Source organism: Empidonax traillii, unplaced genomic scaffold (genome assembly GCF_003031625.1).
Source record: "Empidonax traillii isolate 1590-97213 ecotype Southwest subspecies unplaced genomic scaffold, ASM303162v1 scaffold29:size1973556, whole genome shotgun sequence".
NCBI classification, from domain to species: Eukaryota; Metazoa; Chordata; class Aves; order Passeriformes; family Tyrannidae; genus Empidonax; species Empidonax traillii.
The window spans coordinates 292,001-300,803 of NW_020955222.1; positions in this window are offsets into that span (position 1 = coordinate 292,001).

Below are 8,803 nucleotides of genomic sequence, written 5' to 3' on the forward strand. Positions count from 1 at the left end.
TTTTGTATAAACCCCAGAATATATAGCAAATTATTTGGAGGCTTTTTGATGTAGAAATTTTCAGACTAGTTTTCATGTGTCAGCTACATATGGAAATTTAGGTTATTAGAGCTACATAACTCCCTGTGCAAACACTGGACATTCTTGTTCAGAATTAAACTTAATTTGATTTGTTTTAATTCATGTTCTGAACAAATAAAGCTAAATGGGAAAAGCGTGAATCCTAAATGAGTACATGAACATAAGGCTTTAACACAGTCTAGCAAATCTACTTTAGTTATAATTTGAATAAAATTTTCTGACTCTCCAAGTAGACAACTGTTTAAGGTATATAAGGAATGCAGATGATGTAAGCCTAGCTTAGGGTGTTTGACTCACAGAGAGGACCTCTGCATTAGATGACTTGGCTCCCTGCACAGTTTGCATACACATTTCCCAGGGAGAGAAGCAAATGGACGTATAGAAGTGACAGTCAGTGAAGGAATGAGCACTGAAGTCATAAGCACACAGCCCCCTTGAGAGCCTATGTCCTTCCTGCGCAGCTTCAGGTGATCATTTTTAAAACCTGTGGACGCACATCCCAGAGTCCTCTTTGGCAGGTGGGCACCTACAGAGCCCTGACTCACCAGTGTGAATGTCACACACTCACACACCCTGGCTAGCAGTAAAGCAGCTTCATATATGTGGAGGGGAATCTCAGCTCCTTCAGCCTCAGAGGTTCAGGCACCTATATTTCAGGAACAAGCACCTGTGATTGTGACCTAGGGCTCCTCCTTTATTTGTGTTCTCCAAATGCAAAAGAATGCAAGAGAGCATGCAGAATCACAGGATCGATCAGGTTGGAAAAGACCTCTGAGATCATCCAGGCCAAACCTTGATCCAACACTGCTGTGGTTACTAGATCATGGCACTCAGTACCATATCCAGCCTCATCTTAAAAACCTCCAGGGATGGTGAATCCACCTCCTCTCTGGGCAGCCCATTCCAATGCCTGATAACTCTCTCTCTGTAAGGCACTTCTTTCTAATATCCAACCTAAACCTCCACTGCCAGAGCTTAAGCCTGTGCCCTCTTGTTCTACTGCTGGTTGCCTGGGAGAAGAGACCAAGCCCCACCTGGCTACAACCTCCTTTCAGGGAGCTGTAGAGAGTGATGAAGTTGCCCCTGAGCCTCCGCTTCTCCAGACTAAACAACCCCAGTTCCCTCAGCCTCTCCTCACAGGACTTGTGCTCGAGTCCCTTCACCAGCCTGATTGCTCTTCTCTGGACCTGCTCCAGCACCTCAATGTCCTTCCTGAACTGAGGGGCCCAGAACTGGACACAGCACTCAAGGTGTGGCCTCACCAGCACTGAGTGCAGGCGAAGAATCACTTCCCTGCTCCTGCTGGCCACACTGTTCCTGATGCAGGCCAGGATGCCATTGGCCTTCTTGACCACCTGGGCACACTGCTGGCTCATGTTCAGCCTCCTGTCGATCAGCACCCCCAGGTCCCTTTCTGCCTGGCTGCTCTCCAGCCACTCTGTGCCCAGCCTGTAGCACTGCAGGGGGATTTTTGTGCCGAAGTAATGTCAGAGGTTCCTCTTCCCAGGAGTGCTCCTGTATTTTAGACCAAGCAATAGGGAATTATATATAAAAGAAAATGGACACAACTGCCTTTTGTAGGATACTTCATCCTTTGGGCACTCGTGATTTCAGAATAGTCTAAAGGGAAACCTCTGGCATTCTTTAGCTTCCCTCTCTGGCTGTCAACACACAGAGCCCCACAATCTGTGCTTTAACTGTGAGGAAAGAGAAAATTACTTCCTCCTTCCCTCTCATCTTCCTGCCCTAACGAGCTCCAGACAGGCTTTTCTTACCACATTGGTACACTGAGCAGTGCTCCAAGGTGCAGAGTCTGCCCTTTATCTGGTTACTCCTTCAAGCAGTTGAAGTTGTTTCCTCCCCAGCCTCAGGCACGGGGATGCATATTGCTCAACTCCTTCACCAAACACATTCCTTAACTGTAGTTCAAAGTCTGAGCAACCAGTTCTTGCACCAAGGTATGCTCCCTTGTGACCCCATGAGCTGTGGGGGTATGGATAGCTGAGCCCAGAAAACTTACCTATTTGAGACACTGTGAGACTGAAGTGTCAGTGCTGACAACCACCTGGAGGAAAAGACAGGCAGAACGGGAGAAGTGCTCCAGCTGCTCACCACTGCAGATGATGCATTGGCCACATTTTTATTCTGGGTTTAATATGTATCATTGCAACTTCGATTTTCCTTCTGATCTTCAGGCCACTCAAAATTCAGCTTAAGAGCACCCTGACAGACTGACTACCTTAAAGAAGAGATCCAGCTGCCTTTCAGCTCACAGCCTGTGAATGGATGTTGCTTATGGAACAGCCCAAGCTGCCTGAGAGCAAATGACTATACTTATTCACAAGAAATTGCAGGGAGATAGCAGGGAGGAAAAGAAAATGCGTACGCTAAATTTCTGAAATTAAAGACTCTGCTGGAGAAGGTAATAAAGCTTGACAAGGCAGGCTTTTCTTACCATCTAGCTCTTCTTCATTAGCACAGTCTTGTTTGCATTAATCTATTGTACAGACTGTGTTTACACAGCAGCTACGCATGGGCTCAACACAGAACTGGTACCACACTGACAGCAGGGACCTTGCCTCTGATACAGTTGCATCACAGATCCTGAACAAGGATGTAAGCAAACTTACCAAGCTCTGAAAAACCCTTCCTAATTTTCTTACAATTATATGAAGTTAAATCTACCCATGATAGATAAGCATTACCACAGGTTTGACAAAGCAATTGAATCGGCAGCATGGTCCTAACTGTCTTCCATTTAATAACTGGGGGTTGTCCTCTTGCTTGCAGCTTTTCTCTGAGCAAAGCCCAATGACAAACACCAGTTGTGGCAGAATCCTGCCAAGACAGCACTGTGAGATTCTGACAATTCTCATTTTGCAAGTGATGTTTTGCAACATTGTTTGAGTGTTTGCAACTAGACCAGAAATTGCCTGAAAAACAGAACTGCTGTTTGTGGTTCTTCCCCCTACTCATCTTAGGAAGTGTTGGGGTGGATGTGATGGGTATGGCAGCCTCCTGAAAGATGGGCAGCCAGCCCTCAATGATCCCTCAAGGACAGAGGAGGAATTGGATGTCTCCTACAACTCTTATCTGAGGGCTAGTGATTAAAAATAGAAGGAAGGAGTATATTCTTATAATTATATTCTTATATATTATTTCAATAACTTAATTTTTAATTAAAGAACTGACTCTTGCTTTTTTTCCAAAAGGAAGATCTTAAAAAATAACATGGGGTGTATCAGTACCTACTGTGAGAAATACAGTTATCCTATCCCATTACAAATAAAACTTTGTACCTCCTCACCTAGCTTTTAAATTTTTGCGTATTTGTTATGTTCCTCCTGTGCAGCATTATTTCATCCATAAAAAAACAGCTGTTAATGCCATTGTAAGGATCAAAGACAGAAAAGATGGAGTTAAAAATTCCTGATTTTATCTTCTCACAGAACATTTTCATGCTCCTTGGAAATGTGTTTTAAAACCAAGAGCAGTAAAACTATGTTCCTTCAATTCTTCATTTCAAATGGTAATGTTATATTCCCTAAAATGAGACTTGATTTTTATTAAAATTACAGAATAGAGCTTTTTGACAGGCAACTTCAAAATTCTGCATGTTAGATTCAATTGTAAATGAGCACAGGAGGGGAATACTCTGGGCTGAATGCTACTAGATTGATGGAGGGACATAATTTCAACTTGCAGAGCCTGATACTCTTCCCAGTGGAGCCACGCAAAAAAGTCCCCCTTGATTTCAAAGCTGAACCAAATTAACTGCTTAGTTTTAAATGGAGTTGCCAAGTGGCAAGTTCTATCAGTCAGTCAGTACAGGAGATGCCTTTTAACTTCAGAAAATTGAGCGCTTTACTGAATTTAAAAGTAATTTGTATTTAAATTAACTCTAGGCATACCTGAGCTCTGCTGCCAACAAAGCAAATCTGAAGTGTACTGAAATTACGTTACTTATATCTTACACAATTTATTTTTCTGTATATAACACATACTATTTTGCACTCTGTCACATTGAGAAACTACTGAATTACAGAAGCAGCAACTCAAACCTTAGGAAATGCCAGAAGTAAGCTAAACCATGTGACTATTTCAGCTTTCCTGTGAATATGCATCAAAAATGTGCTCTGATGACATTGATCATGTAAGATTTTTCTGAAAAGGTCTTTCTCTTTCCATTCATTGAATGAACAGCACCTGACTAAGAATCTTCTAGAGACTTATTTTACCTCACTACTCTGCACGTGGCCTCATCCCCATTTTTTCCTAAATAATATTCCTACTTCATTCTGAAGATTAAGTATTAATTCCCTTAGGAGGGTTTGAGATTTTTTTTTTTTAATAAATCAACAACTGAAAACTAATTATTTCAAGGAGTTTGTATTTGCAACATGCCAGCAATATAAGCTAGGTGTACTATTCCGCTTTTCCAGCTCATAGATTACAAGTGTCCTCTAATTTGTGCTAGTCTACCTAAAGAAATTAGTACCTGATTATTTTTTTCCAGAGTACTTTGCACTTTGAAGCATTTCCTTCTTCAAAGTAGAACTTCCATAGCCATTGGTGAAAATTTTCAATGCCCAGCACTTTAATCAGAAGTAGTCCTGGGTTTAAACTCAAGCCCACGCAAAATGAAGAGCATGCAAATTATTTAGGTGGCTTATATTGCATAGAAACTCAAATAGAGGCAGGACAGAGTCAAGTTCTCTGAGCACCACTGTGTAGGCTGACAGAAACCTGTACTTGATCTTCACCCTGCCTCTCCTTCTTGCTGTTCAGAGTACAACTGATGCTGCAAAAGAAGACAAGGATGATATAGACCATACCCTCCCTGAAAGACCTTAGTTGACTATATTATGTGCATTTATCAGAAAGGGAAGTGATGCAAAAAGTTCTTAGACCATGTACAACGATGTTCCTTGATATACCAGTTACACTGGTAACTTCAATTCTGAAATTTCCTTTCTTCTTATTTCTGTTTGTTTTTGTGGTTTTCTGTTTGGTTTTTCTGTGTGTGTGTGGATTTTTGTTTGTTTTAATGTTTTTAATTTTCTACTGTGTTATCAATCTTAGTATTCTTTAATACAGTTTTGGTTTGTTGGGTTTTGGTTTTTTTTTTAATGTTTGCAATTTCCTAAATTGATCTCCTCTTACCAAGAAAAAAACATATATTAGAACACATGGAGCCATACCAAAGCCCAGTGCTGCCTGACAGAGCCTGCATTATGACATCTCATTCAGTCCTGAAATCTACAGCTTATCAACAGTTTTCAACTGCCATGAGACCTTTGACCGCTGAGCAAAAAATGTAACTTCTAATGGTAGAAAGAAAATGTTTCTGTCCTCATCACCAGAAGAATTAAGTTTCCCATTTTGTGCCTGCTCATTATGGCTATTGAGTTACAACAAAATGACGTGCATGCTTTGGAAGCCCAAGGTACAATTAGGGACTGGAAGAACAGGCTTTTGTAGTCACAGGGCTTTCTGTCCTCATCATTTTCTGATTTTCGTGTTCCTCGCCTACCATCTCCGATATCCTTGTTGTAGCTGCCAGGCATAACATCAGACTTCTGTTCTAGACTGCTGCTCCTCTCCTCCCAAGGCCAGGCTAAAAGATCTGCTTAAGACAGCTTCTTTGCTCAGCGTCCAGTCTGAGAGGTTCAGCCCCTTTTGAATGAAGGAAAAAAGAAATCTAGAAAAAATCACCCACTGCTGACTGATGTTAGAATCAGGACTGCCTGAAGCAAAGGGAAGTTACAGAAAAATCTATCTGTGACAATTTTGCACAGCAGGGCCTGGAGAAACTTCAGTTTAACTTGAATATATATGGACAAATTTTCACAGGCAGTGCAGAAAGCATATCTAACTCTGCCAAATTTCATATTGTCTTCCAAAGTATGAAAGAACTAAAGATTTCCAGCCAAATTGTATAGAAAATGTAAGAAGAAAAAAACCTTTTTTTATTTTTATGATTTCCTACTGAGAAATAGCTGAACAATTTTCATTTAAGTTTCCCAGAAGAACTGGAGCACACTGAAACACACAACCAGCAAGGAAGATGTTAGCTGAAATAGTGAAGGTCTGGAAAAATAAGAAGGTACTGCAAACAGGGTCTTACAATTCACCAAAAAGATACATGTGTCTCACTAGATATTTTCAGTTTAGGCAGCTGATTAACATTTTCTAAAAACACAATGATTTTACTCACAACATATTCTTCTGCACCAATACCTCAGTGGATCTTGCAGTTATCAATTTAACCTCTCCAACCCCCAACAAGTATACCAGATATTTGCTACTTATCAATGCAAAAATTGCGATGCATCAAAAACACGTTACATGAATTGAACAAAATGATAGCATTTAACATTATGCTACAGAACAAATCTGTTTTCTTGCACATTTGTTTATTAAATTCTGTTAGATTTCCTTTGGTACTTCCAAAGTCCCACATAATGTACATTCACGTAACTGTAGAGTACATTTGGATCTCAGACCACACCACTCAGCAGTCAGTCAGTCATAACTGGTCAATGTCATACTTTTTAGAAATAAAATGAGGGGCAGGTCCTGTCTGACCAACCTGATCTCCTTTTATGATCAGGTGACCCACCTGGTGGATGAGGGGAAGGCTGTAGATGTAGTCTATCTGGACTTCAGCAAAGCCTTTGACACCATCTCCCATAATACACTCCTGGAAAAGCTGGCAGCCCATGGCTTGGACAGGGGCACTCTGTGCTGGGTCAGGAACTGGCTGGAGGGCCGGGCCCAGAGAGTGCTGGTGAACGGGGCTGCATCCAGCTGGCAGCCGGTCACCAGTGGTGTTCCCCAGGGATCAGTGCTGGGCCCAGTCCTGTTTAACATCTTTACTGATGATCTGGATGAGGGGATTGAGTCCATCATCAGCAAATTTGCAGATTACACCAAGTTAGGAGGGAGTGTTGACCTGCTGGAAGGCAGAAGGGCTCTGCAGAGGGACCTGGATAGGCTGGAGAGTTGGGCTGATTCCAGCAGGATGAGGTTCAACAAGGCCAAGTGGCGGGTCCTGCACTTTGGCCACAACAACCCCCTGCAGCGCTACAGGCTGGGCACAGAGTGGCTGGAGAGCAGCCAGGCAGAAAGGGACCTGGGGGTGCTGATCGACAGGAGGCTGAACATGAGCCAGCAGTGTGCCCAGGTGGTCAAGAAGGCCAATGGCATCCTGGCCTGGATCAGGAACAGTGTGTCCAGCAGGAGCAGGGAAGTGATTCTTCGCCTGCACTCAGTGCTGGTGAGGCCACACCTTGAGTGCTGTGTCCAGTTCTGGGCCCCTCAGTTCAGGAAGGGCATTGAGGTGCTGGAGCAGGTCCAGAGAAGAGCAATCAGGCTGGTGAAGGGACTCGAGCACAAGTCCTGTGAGGAGAGGCTGAGGGAACTGGGGTTGTTTAGTCTGGAGAAGAGGAGGCTCAGGGGCAACTTCATCACTCTCTACAGCTCCCTGAAAGGAGGTTGTAGCCAGGTGGGGGTTGGTCTCTTCTCCCAGGCAACCAGCAGTAGAACAAGAGGGCACAGGCTTAAGCTCTGGCAGTGGAGGTTTAGGTTGGATATTAGAAAGAAGTGCCTTACAGAGAGAGAGTTATCAGGCATTGGAATGGGCTGCCCAGAGAGGAGGTGGATTCACCATCCCTGGAGGTTTTTAAGATGAGGCTGGATGTGGCACTGAGTGCCATGATCTAGTAATCGCAGTGGAGTTGGATCAAGGGTTGGACTTGATGATCTCGAAGGTCTCTTCCAACCCAGTTAATTCTATGATTCTACGAATACTGTAGCTCTTATGCAGTTCAGCAAGTATTAATGGAGTTAAGGCTTCCTACATCATAAAATCATTGAATATGCTGAGCTGGTAGGGACCTAACAGGACTATCCAGTCCAAATCCTGGCCTTGCACAGGACACCCCAAGAATCCCACCATGTGCCTGAGAACATTGTCCAAACACTTCTTGAACTCAGACAGACTTGGTGCTGTGACAACTTCCCCAGGGAGCATGTTCCAGCACCCTATGGGTGAAAAACTTTTTCCCAGTACCTAACCTAGACCTCCTCTGACTCAGCTTCATGCCATTCCCTCGGGTGCTGTCACTGGTCATGAGATTGAAGAGACTGGTACCTGACCCTCTGCTCCCCCAGTGAGGATGTTGCAGACTGCAATGAGGTCTCCCCTCAGTCTTCTCCAGGCTGAACAGCCCAACTGACCTCAGCTGCCCCTTATAAGGCAGACCCTTCAGCGTCTTTGTGGCTCTCCTTTCGAAATTCTCCAATAGCTTAATATCTTTTTTTATATTGTGGTGCCCAAAACTGCACACAATATTCAAGGTGAGGCCATCTCAGTGCAGAGCAGAGCGGGACAATCCCCTCCCTTGACCGGCTGGCGATGCTTTGCCTGATGCCCCTACAGGACACAGTTGGCCCTCCTGGTTGCCAGGGCACTGCTGACTCAGTTTTAACTTGTCACTGACCACAACGTCCAGGTTCCCTTCTACAGCATTTCTCTCCAGCCTCTTGTTCCCTGTCTATACACACAACTGTATAGGTTGCCCCATCCTAGGTGCAGAATCCAACACTTGCTCCTGTTCAATTTCATATGGTTGGTGATTGCCCATCCCTCTTATTTGTTCACGTCTCTCTGTGGGGCTCCTCTACCTTTAAGGGAGCCAACAGCTCCTCTCAAGTTAGT